This window comes from Muscardinus avellanarius (assembly GCF_963383645.1).
Source record: "Muscardinus avellanarius genome assembly, chromosome: 2".
Taxonomy (NCBI): domain Eukaryota; kingdom Metazoa; phylum Chordata; class Mammalia; order Rodentia; family Gliridae; genus Muscardinus; species Muscardinus avellanarius.
Genome location: NC_137787.1, coordinates 97,017,842 through 97,040,054, shown reverse-complemented (window position 1 = coordinate 97,040,054; position 22,213 = coordinate 97,017,842).

Sequence of the window (22,213 nt, the reverse complement as noted above, 5' to 3'; positions counted from 1 at the left end):
AGATCCCATCTCAAAAAAATAAATAAATAAATAAAAGTCTGGGGAAAGGGTGTGGCTTAGAGGTAGAGAAGAAAAATATATACTGTCTTTTTAAAACTATCTTCTATTCTGTAATATATAAATATAGCAAAAATATTCAGAAATAATAAAATAGAATATGCATATTATCCTTTTAAAGCTATTTATATTTTAGAATTATAAATAAGAAATATTGGGAAAAATCAAAATCACTAATAATTACACCACTCAAATAAGTAAATATACCTTTGATGCTATAAAAGAATTGCTTATTTCTCTAGTTGTCTAGGTTTTTAGTCTAAGCATCTGGGAAGAAAAGAATGGATTTTAGAAAATCTTCTTATCTGGTTCAATTTGCAACATCAATATTACAGTTTTTCTTTGATTTGGGCACGTGGTTATTTTCTAAATTCAGTTTCTTTATCTGGAGTTTTCCTCATCTGCTGTTTCTATATTTTGTGTGCATATATTCACAACCATATTATTTTCTGATAATCAGAAGATTCTGTGGTGGTGACTAGCTATATGACCTTTCAAATCATAAGACTAATTATTTTTTAGAATTAGAAATCCAAATGAACTAGGTAGTAAGTAATATATAATATTAAACCAAAAAAAAAGTGGTTTCTGTAAAGCCTGAGTTATAACTGATCCTAGATACAGCTTTTGGAAAGAGAAGCTAAAGAATAGAAAAACATGGAGAAAATCGTACTGTAGTTACTACACAATAACAGATCCCTCTGTTGGTCACCGTACGGTCCCTGTATGGGGGAAGGAGGGAGATTTGGCCTGTTCACTCAGTCTAATTGGAATCATCACTCTCTTCTACTTGATGGCATTTGCTTCAGACCACTAGCAGCTAAGCAAGCCATGGGTAGGTTGGCAGAATAATTGAAATGGATACCCTGGTGGGCTGTTTCTCACTAAAGATGAAGTTTCAGATACTCAGGAATTCTAAAATATAGAAAAACAGTCACCTGTGGGAAAATAATGGGAACTTTATCCCAATAATATAATTTTACTTGGTATAGAAATAATTTTTTTCACTTCCAAGAGGGAAGCTTTGAACATAATTTACTTGACTTCTGTGGCTCCAGGTGATAGCTCCTCATGGAGACGCCTGTAGGTTGGTTGCTGCCAAATGTGCCATTTTTATGAATCATAAATGGTTTTCTTCTTGAAGAAGAATAGTAACTTAATCAGAAATGGAATTCTAACCTCTGAATATTCTGAAGGGTTCATACAAAATTTGACCTTTCAAAATATGGCAGAGCTCTTAGAACATAGAAAAAGACTTTTGGATTTCAGATAAAACATACAGCAATGTGAAAAAGACCTCTTCCTACATGAGAGAGCAGGACTACTTGGCACTATAGCATTGAACAAAACACCATCTCTCAAACACATCTGACCCAACACTGGTTACATCAAATTCTCTGCCTTCTCTACATCTGCTTCATACAAATGAGCAATCGAACATGACCAGGAAAAAAAAATAATCACGGAAGTATATTGACTTGTACCACTTCATTTTTAGGACTATCGACCTGAAGTCCCATGGTTAGGGAACTCTCATGATAACAGCTAACACTGCAAAGTACTAGGTTCTGTTTAAAATTTCCAAACAACTATCTGATGTAAGTACTATCATTATCCCAGTTTGTAGGTCAGGAAACTGAGGCATTTAGCTGCTGAAGTCCATAGACATAAGCGATCCAGCCAAGATGGGATTCCAGATGGTCAAGCTTCAGAGCTACTGTCTTTTCTCATTTTCCTAGTACATTTATTTTCACCATTAAAGACCAGTATTTTCCCACTATCTCTCTTCAAACATACAGGTATAATTCCATTTTTTCCATTCTTAATTGATGAGTTTGATTTTTATTTCCCCAAGAAAATAACCCATTATCAAATCTCCGGACCCCAACATGAATTAATATTCATATGCTCATCTTTTATCTTTTTTTTTACGTATTCATTTTTATGGAACTGAGAATTGACCCCAGAGGCATTCTACCTTCGAGCTACACCCTCAGCTTGGTTTTATTTTTTATTTGGAAGCAGGGTCTCGCTAGGTTGATGAAACTTTCACTACTTGCTGAGGCTGTCCTCGAACCTGTGATCCTCCTGTCTCAGCTTCCAAGTCTGCTTCCAAGGATTATAAGTGTGCACCACCATGCCTGACTCAACTCAACTCTTTCTTGATACAGTTGATACAACTTCCCTATTCTGACAGGGCTGCCAAGACCATTTTCTCCAAAAGTACACTGGTTTTAATTCCTTTTGTCTTGCTCACTAATTTGCTTCTTTCATGAGATTCATTCTTTCTATTTGATAATTTATGTTGGTTTATATAACTGAAACAGTGATGCTCACTAAATAGTTTATTTGTTATTCTGTTTCTCTTGCCTGTTTTAGGTAGGTCAATGATTAGTTCTAACCAGTTAGCTATATATCACTTCCAGGCTGAAAGTGAAAATCCCATCATCCATTCTTTTCTATTTTGGGGTAATGGGGGATCAAAGATAAGGATTTGAACATGCCAGTCAAGCACTCTATCACTGAGCTTCACCTCCAGCTCCAAACATTCATTCTTTTCTAGTCTCCCTTTTCTGCTGAGCAATTGAAGAGGAAACATATTTGAGATGGTGCAGACCTAGGAAAATGGAGCCTCAGTCAGATTTCAAATCCCCCAAAATATAAGGAAAAATAAATCCAATTGACCCTTCTTTAATACATAATATGAGTTAGAAATAACACCTTCTTGTGCACTCCTAAGAATTGAGTGTTAATTTGTTACTGCAGCATTCCCTAGCCTATCCTGGGTAATAAAGCATATATGCATATTCCAAATAAAAATTACTCTGACTTTGTATCCCTTTCCATCAATGATAATTTCTTTCTAATATCTTCAGAAAAAGAAATCATTGACTGTATTTTCTACATTCAGCCTCTACTTCCTTGCCTTCTATTTTTGTTTCAAGCTCTTTATTCACACTATTCACTCCTATCCATGTGATCAAAACATTATCCCACTACATCCGTCACTTTCTTTTTTTTTTTGGTACTGGGGGTGGAACACAGGAGCAGTCTACCTTTGAGAGACACTCCCAGCCCTAATGTTTTATTTTTGAAACAGGTCTCACTGAGTTGTAAGGGGCCTCACTAAGTAGCTGAGGCTACCCAAGAACAGCGATCCTCTGGTCTCTGCTGGGATCACAAGCATGTGCCACCATGCCCGGCCCAACCATCACTCTTCAATGCCCTTATATCACTCAAAAAACCAGAAAGCTTTAAAATACTCTCTTCACTTTATTCTCTTTGGAATTTATTTATTTCACAGTTGGCTCCTATTTAGTTTTATTTGCCAGTTTCTTTTTCTCTACTTTTCTCAGAATATTTTGTTACTTTCTTTCATTCTTGGTTTTGGCCCTGTTGTCTCTTTATGTCTCACCTGTTTCCGGATCTTTCTCATCTACATGCTGAGAAAGTTTCGATCTAAATTTCCCATTCCGATTACTCCCTGACTCCAGACTCATCCCTAACTTAGCAATTAGTAGTTAATAGTAGTTCATATGTACTTAAAATGCATTCAATTCCAAATTCTCTTTTCTGATCTCAAACCTCCCCAAAGTCTGCTCCACATCTGCCATCCTCATCCTAGGCCCCAGTTAATCCTCTTACTACTGCTCAGTCGGGGCCTGTGTATGATAAGGTAGCGTGTTACACAATTCCATATGACTAGATCCTGAGATCATCCCTCCCATTGTGCCAAGTCTTTCTCCCACTACCACTATCTATTCCACCAGAAATCCCTGCTGGGTTGACTCACAATGTACCCCAGTCCCATCACCTCAGCTCACTTCTCATATTACACACCACAAGATACCATCTTCTAACCTTGTATGTAGTTACTTTGGGATTTTATCATTTTTCTTCATATTTTTATTATTTTTTTATTTTCGTGTGGATCATATTGAAAATGGCATACATTCAGACTGCGTGGTGCCCTCTCCCACCTCCCACTTTTCCTTTCCCTGCTCCCAACAATCAGTGTCCAGGTTAACCATGCTACATTCATACTTTCATATTTTGATTCCCAAAGACAGACTTTAGAAACTTCTTCAAGGCTGGTCTTGCTGCTTCTCCTTCTCCACATGTTGACTTATCTTCTGCAGTCATCAGAGAGCTCCTCAGAGTCTGCAGTTTCCTACATACTGCTCTTCCCCAGCTTCTCCTCCCACTGGAATCACAGCCCTGCTCCTGCACCTCGCCATGGAGTGGCCGGCCATGAGGCCTTGACTCCTGCCTCTCTCCTCCTCACCCTCTCAATGTCAGTCTTGCTGGCTTCTTGAGATGTTTACAATACTCTGAGCTCACTTCTACTTTGAGAACTTCACATTTCCTAGTCCCTCCTTTTGAACACTCTTTTCAGCACTTCAGGTAGCTTGCTGCTGCTTATCTTCAGTAATCCACTCAAATAGCACCTCCTCAGAAAAGCCTGCTCTGACATCCATCTGTTCTAGAGGTGCTGGGGATTGAACTTTACCACTCAGCCCCGCTCCCACCAGCATCCATTCTAAAATGGCCTTTCCATTTCCTCCAATGCTACTTCCCCTTAAACTTCTTGGTAACACTACAATACGCGGTATATATGAAGATAAGTGGTACTGGGGATTGAACCCAAGGGCATTCTACCTCTGAGCTACATCTCCAGCCCTTTTTTATTTTCAAACAGGGCCTCATTAAGTGTCAGAGAGTCTCGCTAAGTTACTGAGGCTAGCCACAAATCTGTGATCCTCCTGTCTCAGCTTCCCAAGTACTGGTATTACAGGCATGTACCAATGTGCCCAGTAAGTATATTATTTTATAATCTTGTTTGTCTGACCATTTAGACTCTGTCTCTTCTACTCTACCTTAAACATGGGGACTTGGGGGAGGGGAGAGTGGATGCTGGGGATTGAACCCAGGGCCTTATGTTTGCTAAGCATATTTCCTACCACTAGTGTAGGGACTTCATCATATTTAACACTGTACTGCTATATCTGGCACCTAGAAGGTGCTCCATGCATTGCTATTGTATTAACAAATGACTTGGTCAGTTACACATCTAACTTTGTATGTCATTCTTTTGGAATTACGTGGAATTCTATCACTTATCCTCATACTCTAATTCCCAAAGAAAAAAGAATGATTCACTGAAGCATAAAAAACTTCCTGACATAGAGAAGATCAGGAATTCAGCAAAGACCAAGTCTACGAATAGTTGACAAATTATCCAGGTTTGGGTCAATTCATATTTTAAAATCATTTACAGAGTGTGTGGCTTTTTGCAACTACTTTAATCAACCATGCAGTTAATCCAATTGAGTATCAGAAGGAGGACAGATTGTTTTAAACCTCTATTATTTTTTGCTTTATCAATGTGGACAGGCTTTACTTTGAGCTATTACTAATATAGAAGCTATAAGTTTATGAAAATTTCAGTAGGCTTTAACTTCATCGCATCCACTTCTTTGCTGTCTGATTTCATTCCTATATTCAAGTACTTAGAACATTTGCTCTTGTTACTAGAAAGACTAATATCGGGAGCAATTGATTAGACTCTCTACTAATCTTCATGCTTTCTGAATTCATATTAACAGAAGGGAGAGAAACCCACAGCCCATCTGTGGTCATTCTAAAGCCGCATCTTCATCTTCACATTTGAACATTAAGTTTAAGAGCAAAATTCATCATAGAGCAGAAAAAGAGACGAGTTTTAGAAGTTAAGCTTCAAGCTGACTTAATCCAAACTAAATGCTTTGTAATCTCTCTTTAAACAAAAGCTTTAGCTTCAGTAATCCTCCTCTTTATCTATCCCTACGAAGCCTCCTGAGGCTGAAGCTGCTGTTCACGTCACTTTTATAAACAGCCTAGATCTCTGCCCACAAATTGCTTTCCAAAGGTGACAGCAGTGGTGTCAACTTAGTGCAAATGTTGTGAGTCGTGTTTCCCTCCCTTTGGAGACAGCTGCCCAAGCAAAGCCCAGGCATCCTCTCCGTTATTCTCACAGCACAGATACAGGCGTGCTGTTACTGAGCATCCATTCGGCCAAGAGCTTGGCTCATTAAAGCATGACTGAAAGACTATTGTGTCTGTCTCCACCTTCTGTTCCTGAGGTCCCAAGAAAAGCCTCACATTTGTTGTATAAATATGCACTGTGCCTCACTGTGGCCTCAGCTTCACACAGAGTCTGCTCCCTTTGATCAGGCCCTAATTCAGATCCTGTAAATTTCCACTGCCTTTCCTGAGGGAAGACAGCAAGGAGGATCAGGTTCCATGACTACAGACGGGCACTCTTAGGAAGACTGATCTGCCCAGAATTGAAATGACCCACGTGGGCCCATGGACATTTCTGCAGACATCCTAATACATGTTGCTAAAAGCATTCATATGGAAATGATTAAAGTCTGTATTTCAAATAAATAACAAAATAAATAAATAAAAATAAATAACAACAAAATGAAAAAATAACAATATAGCTCTTTGCATAAACAGAAGACAGGGCATCCAACTCTTGTTGTACCTCTTAGAGCAGGACCATCTGTGCTCATGTGTGAACTGCACACACACACACACTCACGTGCACACACACACAGACTTCTCTACCAGAGAGCAGCTGTCCTATCTTCTTGCAAGCCCAAGCTTTAGTCATCTGTGTGTGAGAAACAGCATCTAGGCAAATCTTCCTAAAATTGACTTTATCTTTGACCTAGAACTCTAGTCTCACACTCATTGCTAAGAAAGGAGCTACTGCTGAAAATAAAGAGAAATGGATTCCCAAGAAGTCTCCTAGTTAATGGAAGGAGAATGTGCTTTGAAATTAAGCAGACCTGCCTTGAGATCCCTTCTGTGCCATTTATTAATTGTGCAGCTACAAGCGAGTATCTTAAACTCTATAGCCTCATTTTATGCTTATGTATAAGCCTTCTTGGAAGTATTAAAGATGATATAAATAAAGTGACTGACACAAAGTATGACCTCAAAAAATGGTACGGAACTTTTTCTATGCACCAGACCTTACTCATATTGAACCGCATGTGCACCCTCTTTGGGCTCCAATTTCTTTTTAAAAAATCAATTCTAGTGCTCAAAGACTCAAAACTCAGTGCTTATCAGAGAGATTCAAATCAAATAGTATTTCACCTAACCCCAATTAGAATGGCAATCATTAAAACACAAACAGTAATTAATGCTGGCTAACAAATAGGAGCTCTGATACATTATTGGTGGGATTCCAATGTGGAGGGTCCTCAGAAGAATGGAAATGAACCTGGGTATTTACTCAAAAGAACTGAAATCAGTATACCATAGTAATGCATGAATACCTATGTTTATAGCAGCACAATTCATAATTACCAAACTATGGAACCAGCCTAGGTACCCATCAACAGATGAATGGTTTACAAAATTATGGGATATGCACACAGTGGAATTCTACTCAGTCATAAAGAAGAATAAAAGTATATCGTTTGGAGGAAAATGGATGGACCTGAATAATATTAGAGTTAGTAAGATTAGTCAGTTACAAAAAGAGAAAGGCTGTTATTTTCCCTGATATGTAGAAGGTAGGGAGATATTGGGACACAGGAGGGACTCCAGACAAAGGAGGAGAAGCCTTAGTGAAATGAGGAAGGGGACCTAACTGAGGGAGGTAGGAGGCAGAGAGGAAGGCTTACAGAGGGAAACACTTCAGTGGACATGATGTAAATATACAAGGTTAGCAATGCCAATCACAGTGCACAGGAAGGTGGGGAGGGAGAGGGAATAGGGTGGAAACTGAAGGGATGCTCACCAATTCCTGTGTGCACGTGTGCCTCCACTGCCCTGAACTTCATCAGAGTACAACTACAAGGCATCAAACAAAAAAACGTCAGTTATTGAATGAATAAATGAATTCATTTCTGGTGACTTAATACCAAGGAAAATTCTAATGTAAAATAATTAAAATGTATTGCTTGCACATAGGGGAAAAGGACTGATATTAAACACCTACATTTCTCTGGACAAACTGATGAATCATCTCACTTTTGTATTTTTGCATGGGTGGCAGTTCTGTCTCCCTGTATTTACACAGCAGCTAATAAAATGGGGTGGGATGGTAGCTAATCCCTAAGGAGGAAAGGCTTTGAACTCTATTTCTCTCCTTCCCTTTATTTAAAGTTCATATGGAGAATGTACTATCTGAGCCTTGCATTTCTTAGAAACATTAACATAAACACTCATAAGAAGACATACATTCTGACAGGCATGGTGGCACACGCTTATAATCCCTGCGCTTGGGAGGCTGAGACAGGGGGATCGCACAGGTTCGAAGCCAGCCTCAGCTACTGAGTGAGGCTCTCAGCAACTTAGTGAGACCCTGTTTCCAGATACATAAAAAATAGGTCTGGGAGTATAGCCCAGAGGTAGAAATCCTTTGGGTTTCACCCCCAGTACCACCAAAAAAAAAAAAAAAATACATTCATTATCATTAGTGATGTCTCAGACCTTGGTTGACTATGAATTGTATTCAACTCTAGACTGGTGTGGAAAGAAAAAAAATGAAGAAAAATTAATGTTACACAGAGAATACTACATGAAGAAATTATACCTTCTTGCATTTGGAGAGTTTTCTAAAAGTTGTCATTTTCACCTCCATATTTGACTTATGTTAGGCAATTTTATCTCTCATTTGAGGAGAGCCAGGTCTTAGATACTCTTCACTAATGATGTAAAAGAAAAACAAATTTTACAAACTGAGAATAATTTTATGAATATTTTTACTGCCACTAGATATTTACTTCATACAAAGGAAACTAATACAGCTAAGCTCAAAAAATACTCTTATTTTTAAAATAATTCATATAACAAGGACTGTCTCCATCCTTTATTGAGAGGTAAGTAAAAGAACTGAGATGAGATTAATCAGTTATTCATACTGTTTTGAGTTGATTAGCTAAAATTTTCACTTGCTTTTTTCAGGTGACCAATCTATTTTAAAATTACCTTCAAAGGCATGTCTGGCCTAAAATTAACTTCAAAAGACATGAACTAAATTAGGCACAAACATTGGAATTTTCATTTCTTCTATTATTATAAGTAACTATAATAAAAACCAAGCTCTACAAGATGAAACTCATCTTTCTCAAGGTGTTGAAAAATTGATGAATTCAATTGACTCCTTTTTAATCTTGAAAATACCTAATTATCACTTATTTTCTAGCTTGAAGGGACTCTTGTGAGTCAAAGTTATACCTTCACAAACCAAATCTCTATAAATGAATCACTGAAAACTAGCAGTTCCAACCAAGGAACAAATTTTACAGATAAGACAAAATGTTACCACTTATACCTGGTCCCTGCTACGCTTACCTTTAGCATTATTTTAATCTGTTCCTCTGGATGACATAATAGTTTTCTGTTCCTGTATAAGAAATTAGCACAAATTTAGGAGATTCAAAGAAGCCATATGCTTATTCTCTCAAACTATTAGTGGGAAGCTGTATGGATACCTCTATCTTGGTCTTTTTCTTAATGTCTAACATAGCTGTAACTGATTCCTCATCTGAAGGCTTTGCTGGAAAATAATTTGCTCCCAAACTTACTCCAATCATTAGCTTTATTCATTTCCTTGATGTAGGTTAGAGGGCCATGGCTTCTTGCTGGCTGGTGGCTGAAGGCCACTGTGGGCAATTTGAGGCCATCCTCAGTCTCTGCAGGACTTTCCCTACATGTCCACTAACTTGACCTTAAGATATGTCTTCAGAGCAAGTTGGCTAGCAAGTGTTATGGTTAGATATTGAATGCCCCCTGAAAAGCTCATGTATTAGTGTTCAGAGCTGACATAATTAAGCCCTGAGTCCTGTAATCTTATTAGTGGATAAATCCGTGGTGACAGATTACTTGGTGGTAACCTAAGAGGGTGGGGGTGTAGCTGAGGAAGGTAGATCACTGGGGATGTGGCTTTAGGAACTGTGCTTTTGTTCTTTAATTTTTTTGCTTCTATCCTGCTTTCATCCTCCATGATATGGGAGTAGAGCCCTCTTTCCGCTTCCCACCACCATGCCCTCAGATCCATAGGCCCCAGACTCACATGGGCTGAACCCCAAATCTCCAAAAACTGTGAGCAAATAAATTTTCCTTCCTCTAAGTTGTGTGGTCAGTGTTTTGGATTACATCAGTGAGAATGCTGACTCAGAAGGTAATGACCTTGAACAGTGACATCCATTACTTTACTGCATTCCATTGGTTGGAAAGATATTACAGTTCAAAAAATGCTTGATCCTCCTGCTTCAACCTCCAAAGTAGTTAGGATTACTGGTGTGTTCTACCACACTTAGCCTAGGTGTGAGTGTGTGTGTGTGTGTGTGTGTGTGTGTGTGTGTGCGTGCACACGCGCGCGTACTGGGAATTGAACCCAGGGACATTCTACTTCTGAGCTACACCCCCAGCCTGATTTTTTTACTCTTAATTTAAAATGCGGTCTCACTAAATTTCAGAGGCCCTCACTAAGTAGCTGAGGTTGGCTGTAAATCCGGATCCTCCTGTCTCAGCCTTCCAAATACTGGGATTACAAGTGTGTACAACCATGCCTGGCTTCTAACTGCTTTTTATAGGCTTCTGGGAATTCCTTTTTAGGAGAATTCAGGGTTTAGAAATTTACTATCCCATAGAATTTAAAGCGGGTATTAACATTATAAGTAAAACTGTGGAAATACTTATGGATATTTTTATGTTCTTTAAAATCAATTAATATAAGTGAAATAACAAAAAGAAATTATTATGGTCATAAATTAGATAAAAATATTTTACCTATTAATACTTCTTCAGACTTCCCTTTGGAAGGCATCTCTAGGGCCAGCAAAACTGAGATGAGGACCCTAACTAAGGAAAGCCCCATCCCCTCTAATCTTGTATCCATTTGTGCTCCCTTCTTGGAGTTTTTGGAGGCAAGGAATTGTGATATTAGTTTTAGTATCTCATTTAATTCTTCAAGGTCTCTCTGTCTCATTTATGAGAAGCCATGGAGAAAAAATTTTTGGCAAACACTTTTTTCAAAATAAAGTATCATCTGGGTGTAGTGCTGCACACCTGTAATCACAGTACAGGAGAATGACAGGTTCAAGCCAGCCTCACCAATGTAGTGAGACACTGTTTTGAAATTTAAAAAAAAGGTTTGTGGGTATAGCTTAGAGGTAGAATGCCCCTGGGTTTAATCTTAAGTACCACAAAAGAAGGAAGGAAGGAAAGAAGGAAGGAAGGAAGGAAGGAAGGAAGGAAGGAAGGAAGGAAGGAAGGAAGAATATATTACTTATGTTTTAAAATAATTGAACAAGCCGGGCGTGGTGGCGCACGCTTGTAATCCCCGCGCTTGGGAGACAGAGACAGGAGGATCGCGCAGGTTTGAAGCCAGCCCTGCGCGCTGGTTTAGGAGACCCTGTTTCCAAATAAAAATGTAAAAATATGTCTGGGAGTGTAGACTGGAGGTAGAAGGGCTTCCAGGAACCCCAGTACCACAAAAATAAATAAATAAATAAATAAATAAATAAATAAATAAATAATTTGAACAAGCTGGGCATGATGCTGTGCCCTATAATCTCAATATTTGGGAGGCTGATAGATGAGGATTTCAGGTTTAAAGCCAGCCTCAGCAACTTAAGGAGACCCTTCGTAACCTAGTGAGACCCTGTTTCAAGATAAAAAAATAAAGAGTTGGGGGTGTAGTTCAGTTGTAGAGCATTCCTGGAATCAACTACCAGTACCATACACATACGAAAACCACTGTGAATCAAAATTCTCACTATCCACCTCCACAACACACGCACAAATCTATCTGAAGAAACCTTCAGTAACAGAACTTTAAGGAAGAAAACTTGTGGTAGAATTCCAGTACACCCAACACAGACCTACCATCTGCCTCCTTAGGATGCTGGCCTTCACTTCAACCCTCCCTGGGGCTATTCTCAAGCCTGACCATTTGCTCACACATTAGTCTCCTGCTGGGATGCTATTTATTACTTCTTTCTTGCATCAAAACCTGGTCAAGCCTTCAAGGCTCATCATTAATTCCTGAGACCTTGGCTGCATAAGAGAATTTCTTGAAAAGGTTAAAATGAAAAATAAATCAATAAATAAAAGTTCAGATTCCAAGCAGTTTTATTTAACTTGTGAAGAGTTAAGTGTGGATGCTGGCATTTATCACGAAGCCCTTAGGAGATTCCCAGGTACAGCAAGGTCTGAGGACCCCTGCTACACCTATCTCCACACACTAAGAACTGTCACATTACATGTCATAACTTGAGCCCATGTTCCACATTTTCATCCTTAAGTGACTCAGTTATTCTCCTAATTTTGGACACTAAAAGTAGGAGAATAAGTCAAGGAATTTTTGTCATCAAAATATAAAACACTCAGGTGCACTGAACTTATATATAGAAAAGGAGGGCGGATCACCTTGGGGTGTGAGTCTGAGAACATCCCTACTCTCTAACAGTTATCACTATGAAGTTTATCAAAGCCATGATTATTTTGGGGCAGAATAGGAGTTAACAATGTAGTAGAATTTCAGGTACTTTTGAAGGAGTCTTATTTAAATATCTTTCTTGCTCTTGGTGTCACATTAACTCAACTTCTATCATTAGAGGTTCATTTATTTGGATTAAGCTTTCCTCTCTTTAGGAGCTTTTCATTAGTCATAAATAATCCTAGAAGGATTCATTAAGACCTTTGTATGAGATAGATCACCAGGTCATGGCTGCATGTGACAAGAAGAGTCAAATCCAATTACCATTTGTAATAGCCTTTAGTTTGGCTTTCTTTTTCCTAAACTGCATTTTCCATAGTGACGGGGATGTACCTGCATTCATCATTGTACCATTTAGCACTGAACTTAGTGTCTCATGCAGAAAAGGTTAAGGCAAATATTTCTTGAAGTAATAAATTAATGAATGCATGCATATGGAACAAAGTAGTGGCCACAGTTATGAATCCTGAAAGAAGAAAACAAAATAAAAACAAAGATTTTTGAAGGAATATAATTACTATCATAGTTTTCCTGGAGGCCCAAGGCCTTGCACCTCTCAAAAGAAAATGCACTACAGACAACTTCCTAGAAGTTCCATTTCCAGGTCATTGACTTCTTTGTTGAGATTGTCCCCCATTGCTCTTCAACAACATTAATAATAAGGATATTGATAAGTATCACTTACTGAGATTTTACTGTGAGCTGGATACCATTCTAATATTTCATTCTAAAAATTAGATATTTTTGTTGATCCTCTCAGTAGTTCCATGGGGCAAGTGTATTCTTTACTGACTTGCCGATGAGACTTACAGAAGATATGCTGCTTACAACACTCAAAGGGCACAAGTACGATGTGACAGAGCCTTCCATCCCCTCTTCATGTTCTTCCTTTTACTCCCTCTCCCCATCCTAACACAGTCTTTCTCTTCCACATGGTCAAGCATACAAATTGGACATGAAGACTCAGTTTACCATGTCTGAGTTTAGAGAGACCTGGACAACTGTAAAACCTTTACTTCCCTGTAGGAAACAATTTTTGAGCTTAAAAGTAATTGGTTTACAAATATTTAGCTTCCAGTTCCTTTATTGGAAAGCCACTGAAAGATGTCACTGACAACAGTAACTTCTGCTCTTGCATTCTCTGCAAATATTTTTTCTCAAGCCTAGTAAACAATAATCTCAGCTTTTTGTTATGCTAGCATTGAGTTAAATACATGCTTGGAATGCTTTACTAAATACAGTACCTAACTCCTTTGTTCTCTTAAAAAGAAAAAAAATATATTAAACTCTGCATAAAAGGGAAGTTTGAGATTTGGCTCAATGACGTTAGATGTCTTGCCTTTTCTCCTTCCACTTCTAAAATTTGTAACATATTTCTTTATCATGCCCACTTATACTTTGCCTTACATGGCTACATAGAATTTACTTTTAAAAATTACTATTATTTAGCCGGGCATGGTGGCGCACGCTTGTAATCCCCACAACTGGGAGGCTGAGACAGGAGGATCACACAGGTTCAAAGCCAACCTCAGCTACTTAGTGAGGCTCTCAGTAACTTAGTGATACCCTGTTTTCAAAAATAGGTCTGGGAGTATAGCCCGGAAGTAGAAAGCCTCTGGGTTCCACCCCCAGTACCACACAAAAAATTACTATTATTTATTTCTTTATATGAATTCATTAAAATCAAATATACTGTCCAATCATTCTAGAGTGAGTTCACTTTAGCTATGGTCTAAGATGTCTTCTGCCTTGCCTTCATCTTATGCGAACTAGATCAAAGTCCACAGACTAGCCAACAGGCCATATTAGGCCCACAAAAAAGTTTTATTTTATTGGCTTGATGACTTAAATTATTTCACTGAAATACCTTTATTTGGAGTTTGCACTCTTACATCACTTTATTCCGCATTGCTTTCTATTGCCTAATAATGAGTAAATTCATAATCATTTATCCTCTGTCCACACCTCCTTCGCACATTTGAGTGTGAGCCTGTTGGACATACCATTTCCTTCTTCTAAACAAAGCTGAACTCAGGCTAGTAACATAGCAAATTTCTAAGATTACTGCCTTTGTGTTTAGAGGCTGTGATGTCTAATCCCATCTCTCCACCTTGGAAATCTTTCAATCTTTTTGAATTTGGATAAAAAGAGCAAGCGATCTTGTGATCGCATAGGGATGAAGCTCTTGCAAAAGCAATAGTTTCTGGCTTTCTCTGGCTCTGGCAGTGAACTCTAATGAGCATAATTCTTAGACTGAAGTATTAAGAAGGGGGAATAGGTCCACATACTAAGTATCTTTGCTCTTTCTCTCCAACAATAATTTATAGTGGTTTATAGAAATGCTAAATATAATGTAACTGAAAAAAATCAGAGTTCAACTGAAAGAGATTTGAGTTAAGAGGATAAAAGAAATATTCCAACAACACAGATCAACATAGCTTCTGGAATTGAACACAAAACCGAGTTCTCTTGAAGTCAATTTGCATAGGGAATGTGTAAGTATATTTTATTACATTTTGTTCCTGAAGTAAACAAAACTCTTCTTCAAATTGAATTTGGGTATTTCTCACATTGGATATTTCTCACACTGAGAAAGGTACATTAAGATCTAAAAGAAAATATTATCAGTCCTGATTTCATATCAAATACAAAAGATAGATTATAAGACAGTCCTTACAGGGACATTTGGTATAAGTCTAGGGCATGATATCAAAATGTAATTTAGTAGTTTTAATTCAGATGAAATGGTACACATCAAGGCAGTCCTGTTGTAATGCTTTGCTGAGGAAAAAAGTCACCTGATGGTCCATTAAGAAAGGATACAAAGAGCAGCACCATATTGCCAGCAGTGACAGCTAGTTCACCGCACCCTGCCACAGCTCCAGAACCGTGCGCACAATAACTGTGAGTGAAATTGTGGCCCCTAAAGAAGAAATCCCTGTACTGCACTCCCAGGGACTTGCGCAGCTTTGATAATCTCCTTGGGTCAGATATTTTGCAGTACAACCCAGTGAAGGAGCAGCAGTGACAGAGATACCACACCCTAGTCGCAGCTCCCCATGGGGGAACGCCTAGCCTGGCACCCCCATGGTCTCACGCAGCCTCGATTAACTTTTTGGGTATGAGACTTTGCGATACAACCCAGTAAAGGAGTAGTGCCGGCTGAGATTACCACAGACTCGAGATACAGAGCCCCCTAAGTGAAGTCGTAGTGACCCAGGGAAGGCACAAAATTCTAAAATCATGGGAACAAGAAACAACAATAGAGCAATGAATGCCCACAACCCCATATTATCAGAACCTGATAACACAGAAATTCAGAGATCTCCAGAAGATCAAATCAGGAATATAACTGTAGAAATAATATAGGACCTGCAAAAAAGAATTTAGAGAGAGTCTAAAAGAAATAAAGGAAGCAATCATTGAGGTAAAGGCCTCAATTCAAAGTATAAACAATTGATTAGAACACATGGAGAATAGAATCTCGCTCTTAGAAGATGATCACTCCAAAAACGAATGCATAATTTCTAACTTAGAAAAAAAAATCAGACAGCAGGAATCTGACATTGAAGAAATATGGACCCATTTTAAGAGAGCTAACCTAAGAATAATCAAAATAGAGGAGGCAAAAGAAGGTGAAACCAAAGGGATCAATAATCTCTTCAAAGAAATAATAGCAGAAAATTTTCCAAACATAGAGCAAGAGGTCATCAATACACAGGTCCAGGAAACTTCTAGAACTCCCTTTAGGCAGGATCAGAGAAGAGGATCCCCACGCCACATAATTGTCAAAATGACCAATGTGGAAGCCAAGCAGAGAAGCTTAAAGGCAACAAAAACAAAAGGCCAAGTGACATTCAGAGGCAAATGAATTAGAATCACTCCAGACTTCCCAAACCAAGTCATGAAAGCCAGAAGGGCTTGGAGTAACATATTCCAAACTCTGAAAGAAAAAAACTTCCCGCCAAAAATTTCCTACCCAGCAAAATTATCTATCAAATTAGATGGGAAAATAAGAAGCTTCCATGACAAACAGAAACTCAAGGAATTTCTGTCTTCAAAACCAGCGCTAGAGAAAATACTCAAAGAGATTAACTACAAAGAAGAAATAGGTAACACACGCCAGAACCAGAGAAACAAGATTTTCCATCCAGCAGACAACTAAGCAAAGAAGACTATATTCATGTGTTTCTAGGTTAAAAATCTTTGGAGATTCATTATTTATTTCAGTCTTTTACCTATTTCTAAATTGTGTTTCTAAATTGCATTGGTTGTTTTTATTGTTGCTAATTTTTAGGATTTCTATTTGGAATATTAATATATTTTCAGATAGCATTTGTAAATATTTTATCCCTTTCTATCAGTAACTTTTAACTCTGTTTACATTGTCTTTAGATGTACAATTTTTTTAATTTTTTAGGAAGTTTGTATATTCTTTTGTTGCCTGTGCCTTTGAAATCATATCAAAGAAATCACTGCCAATTTCAGTGTTGTAAAGTGTTATGACCCAGGTTTTCTTCTAAAAGTTTATAGTCTTAAGATTTACATTTAGGTCTTTTACCTATTTTGAGGAAATATTTGTATATGGTGTTAGGTAAGGGTCCAATTTTATTCTTTTTTATGCAATTATTATTTTTCAACAATATTTAGTGAAAAGATTATTATTTCCTTCATCAAATGTTCTTGGAAACTTTGTCAAAAATAACTTGACCATATATGGAAGAATTTATTTCTAGGCTTTTTTTTTTACTCCACTGGTTTATATATTTGCCTTTATAGCAGTACTATACTGTTTCAATTATGGTAGCTCTATAAGGTTTGAAATCAGAAAATGTACATCTTCAAGCTTTGTTCTTTTTTGAGATTGTTTTGGGTATTTAGAGTTCATATTTCATGTTAGAATAGATTTTCTCTGAAAAAAAATGTATGATAGGTTTACCTTAAAAAAAAAAAGAAAAAATATCCTCTTGTAAGAAAGAAAGCAAAAAGAAATACTGAAATGTTATCTCTAAGTGATAGAAAATTTGATATCAGACAAATGAATCTGTTATGTGAGATTATCATTGTGAATTTTGGGTAAATTGCTAATATATATATATATATATATATATATATATATATATATATATATATATATTTGGTGGTACTGGATTTCCTGGAAGCCCTTCTACCTCCAGGCTACACTCCCAGACCTGTTTTATATTTTTTTTAATTTGGAAACAGGTTCTCTTAAGCCAGTGAGGCTGGCTCCAAACCAGCGGGATCCTCCTTTCTCCACCTCCCAAGCGCGGGGATTACAAGCGTGCGCCACCATGCACGGCATAACTGCTATAATATTAGATGTCAACCACTAAGCCAAGCATGGGAAGGAGGGATGGGGAGGGAATGATGTGGGGACTGGGTAGGCGCTAACTGGGCGATGTGTGCATGTATGTCTACACAAGTTTTTATCCCATTATGATATATGAATACAGTGCACCAATAAAAATATTAAAAAAAAGAAAGGATACAAGGAAACAAGTACTTAGAAGTAGCTTAGTTAATGGTTCAGTTTGTTACTGAGAAATAGAAAACTAGTATGGCACCTGGGACAGTCACTAATAGTCTGTTATATGCTTTTTTTCTCTTTCAAGAGAACATTCAAATGTTTGTGGTTGAAACAAGCCACATAACCAGTGTAACTAGGAACTAGGGCCACTGATGTTTATTCAGTTGTGCCAGACATAACAAGGTTCCCATCTTTATGGCTCAGGGATCTTGGACTCTTGGTTTAAGTGAAGCCTCCATTATTCTGGCCCTTGCTTATTGTAGTGATCAGATATTCATTGTGTTATGTTTCAGATTTTAAATGTCCCCCAAAAGCCCGTATGCTAAAGGCTTGATTACCAGCCTGTGGCACTATTGGGGAGTGGCAGAACCTTTGGAAAATGGTACCAAGTGCAAGGAAATTAGGTCCTTATGGGAGAGTCAAGACTCTGGCCTCTTTTCTCTTTTTCAGTTCTGCCACCAACTGATGAACAGACCTCCCCTGACACATGCTTCTGCAATGATGTACTGTGTCAACACAGGTCCCAAATGAGAGGTCCACATGACCATGGGACCAAAACCTCTGAGACTGTGAGCCACAGAAATCCTTCTTCCTTTTGACTGTTCAAGGGCTGCAAAACTGACCAACATGTACTGCTGACTTTACCATGACATTTAATGAGAACAAAAAAATAAACATGGGCTGTGATAAACTCTTGGTATTTTCATAGTTACTGTCATTTTAGAATGACCTAGTCTATACTTTTTAGTGTAGAAATTAAGCATACCAAATACTTTAGGTGAGACAGGATGATTTTAGGTTCAGGACCATCTTCAACAACTTAGTGACATTGTTTAAAAACCCCAAAGAGACATGTTTAAAGAAAAAATTACAAAGGGCTGGGAGGGTATCTCAGATATAAAACGCTCTTGGTTTCCTTGGGGAGGGAGAGAGAGGGAGAGAGAGAGAAAGAGGAGAAGGAAGAAGAAGAAGAAGAAGAAGAAGAGAAGAAGAAGGAGGAGGAGGAGGAGGAGGAGGAGGAGGAGGAGGAGGAGGAGGAGACAAATGGCAAAATCTTTGAGAAGCTTTTCTATATAAAAAAAGAGAGAGAATAGGCATGGTGGCACACATCTGTTATCCCAATTCTTGTGAGGCTAAGGCAGTAGGATCACAGGTTTGAGGTCAACCTCATCTACTTAGGGAGACCCTCAAAAACTTAGCAAGGCCTTGTTTCAAAATTTTTAAAACTATATGGCTAGGGGTGTAGTATACATTTTTATCATATATATGATAAAAATAAAGGAAATAAGCTTTAATGTATATGAAGGTGAGTTTATTATCATTTCCCAATATTGAGGATTACAGTGCATTTGTAATATGATGGGATATTGGCTATACAAGGAAATGTGGAGTAACTAAAATCAATTGATAGTGAGAGAATTAAGACAATAAATGCAAATCCATATTGAAAAGTATAAAGTGCTAATTCAGTAAAGTTCTATCAGTAGGAGAAACAGTGCCCTCTAGAAAGAAAACCTCAGCTCTGACTTTAAAGTGTTAGACTCAAGGAAAAAGGCATAAAAGTACATTTAAATTTTTTGAGATATGACTTCAGACAATCCTAAGTACCCCTACAGCTTGAAGCTCAGTGTCCACATGATCTAATTTAGAGGGGGAGGGCCAAGCTGCTTTAGTGACCCTGTAATCATACCAGAAGAGTGCCAGCTGTGTTGCTAATATCCTTCTGAAGATTTTCCTGCCTGTTTCAAATCAAAACCTCCCAAGAATTTTCATCAGTTACAAAGAAAATATGTGTTCACCAGTATGTATAATTATGCATGTTCCAGTGTAAAGATGATCAACTCACTTCTTAAAAATTTATGGTAACCATATTTTAATAACACTCTCCTAGGGTTTCCACACTGCCTCTGTGTCCTGGGCCATCTCTCTCCTCCCACATAGCAACTCTTCTGAGGAAACAAGATTATATTCACCCACGTTTGCCTCCCTATCCTACTTATAGATCATCTTTCATTACTTCTGAAAATATTAGCCTGCTAATGCTGTCAATACATTGAGTGGCTGAAGCAATAGAAGTTCATTCTCATGGTTCTGAAGGCTGAAATTCCGGGATCATGCTGGCAGCAGGTTTAGTTTCTCCATGGGCCGCCCTCCTTGGTATACAGATAGCCATTTTCTTGCTGTCTCCTCAGTTGAGCTTTCCTCTGTGGGGGTGTATCCCTGTTGTCTCTCTCTTGTTTCTTGTAGGAACTGGTCCTGCTATTAAGTCTTCACCTTTTAAGACCTTGTTTAACTTTACTCCTTTTAAAAGCTTTGTTTTCAAGTGGAGTTATAACCCCAAAGACAGTTGGAGGTTAGGACTCTAACATACAAATGTGGGGAGAAAAGGGTATAGTTCAGTTCATAACAACCACCTCACTAACAAATTTTGTAACAATTATTCAAGCCTTATTTGAATATTGTTGTTTATTACATTTTTTATAACATTCTCATCAGAAAAAAGCCCTTTAATCCACCCCCTCAATTACCATAACACCACCCTTTCCTGGCTCTGTTTATTTAATTGGTACTCCTACTCAGCTTTCACTTATTTTCTCCTTGCACATCTTCTCTTATGTATTGTAAATCTCCAGGCTCAGTTCTGAGCCATGTTCTTATCTTATTTAAAATGATTTTCCTAAGGGGTATTAATCATGTCATGGATCCAAAAATGATCCACTTTTTTCTGCTACAGCTGTATAAACTCTAATACAAACCCCCTCTCTTGACTTCCCCAGCATATATACATCCCAGATACAGTAAATATATAATATACATTTGTTCATTTAGAAAATTTTCATTGATCACCTATTAAACAGCAAGTGTTGTCTTAGGTGATTGTAATACATTAAAACAAAAGAAACCAAGATCTTTGGTCTCAAGGATCGTCCATCTGAGTAGACAGCAAGCAATGGTCAAAAAATATATTGAATAGTTGCATTTATTTTAAGACAGAAAGTGTTAAGTGCTACTGATTAAAGAAAAAGTAGGTCAAGGCAAGGAATGCTAGGAAGGGGTCAAGGAGGCAATTTGAAGGATAAACTGAGAAGTCTGAAGGAATCTTAGTCAAAAAAGAAGATATCAACAAAGGTTTGAAGAAGGTGTGTGAGTAAATACAATTGTAACAGAGTCATATTAAATACCTTAAGTCCAAAACCTCCTTTTATCAGTCTCTTCCCTCTAGTTCCTAATGTGATTGCCATCCACTCTTTTACAAGAGTATCTGTATGCCATTATCTATCAGACTGAGGCATATTAGAGAACAAAAGGATAGGAGTATAGGCATAAGCCTGCCCAGCCCCACACAAACTTGGATGTATGGAGGTATGGGTAGCTATCTAAAACACTGGGCAGAAATTTATCATCCTTTCTACCTCGGACACTAACTCCTCTTCTCCATTTTCTCCCAATAAGTCAAGTCCTCTAGACATTACCCCTAGAATATCTCTTCTTTGTCTCCACTACTGCTTTCTTAATTTGGGATCTCAGGGTTTCTGACTAGGTGACATGGTCTGGATGTATCCTGCAAAAGTTCCTTAAGCCCTAAATTCAAATGTGAATTCTCTGAAGGTGGGGCCTTTGGCAGGTAATTAAGATTAGAAAAGCCAGGAGGGAAAAACCCCATGATGGCATTAGTGGCTAAGAAGAGGAAGAGAGGCCAGAACTGGCACTTCCTCTGTCTCACCATGAGGTACCCTCTGTCATGTTAAAATGCAGCAAGGAAACACTCACCTGATGCTGGACTGTGCTCTTGGACTTCTGACCATCTAGAGCCATAAGTTAAATAAACTTATTCACAAAGTACTCAGTGTGTTAAAGCAACAGAAAGAGGACTAAGACAGTAGGGCAGACACATTGAGCTAAAAAATGTTCCGTCTCCCAGTCTGCTTCCCCTCAAATCCCTCCATCACTTCATGTTTAAACCTGACAGCTTCATATAAGATAGTCTACGGGAGAAAGAGGAAAGGGTAGAGTTTGTATAGAGAACACATCCTGAGGCTGAGAAGGATAGGCCTTGCTGATCCCAGGCTATGACCTGTCACCCACTCTGATGATGCTAA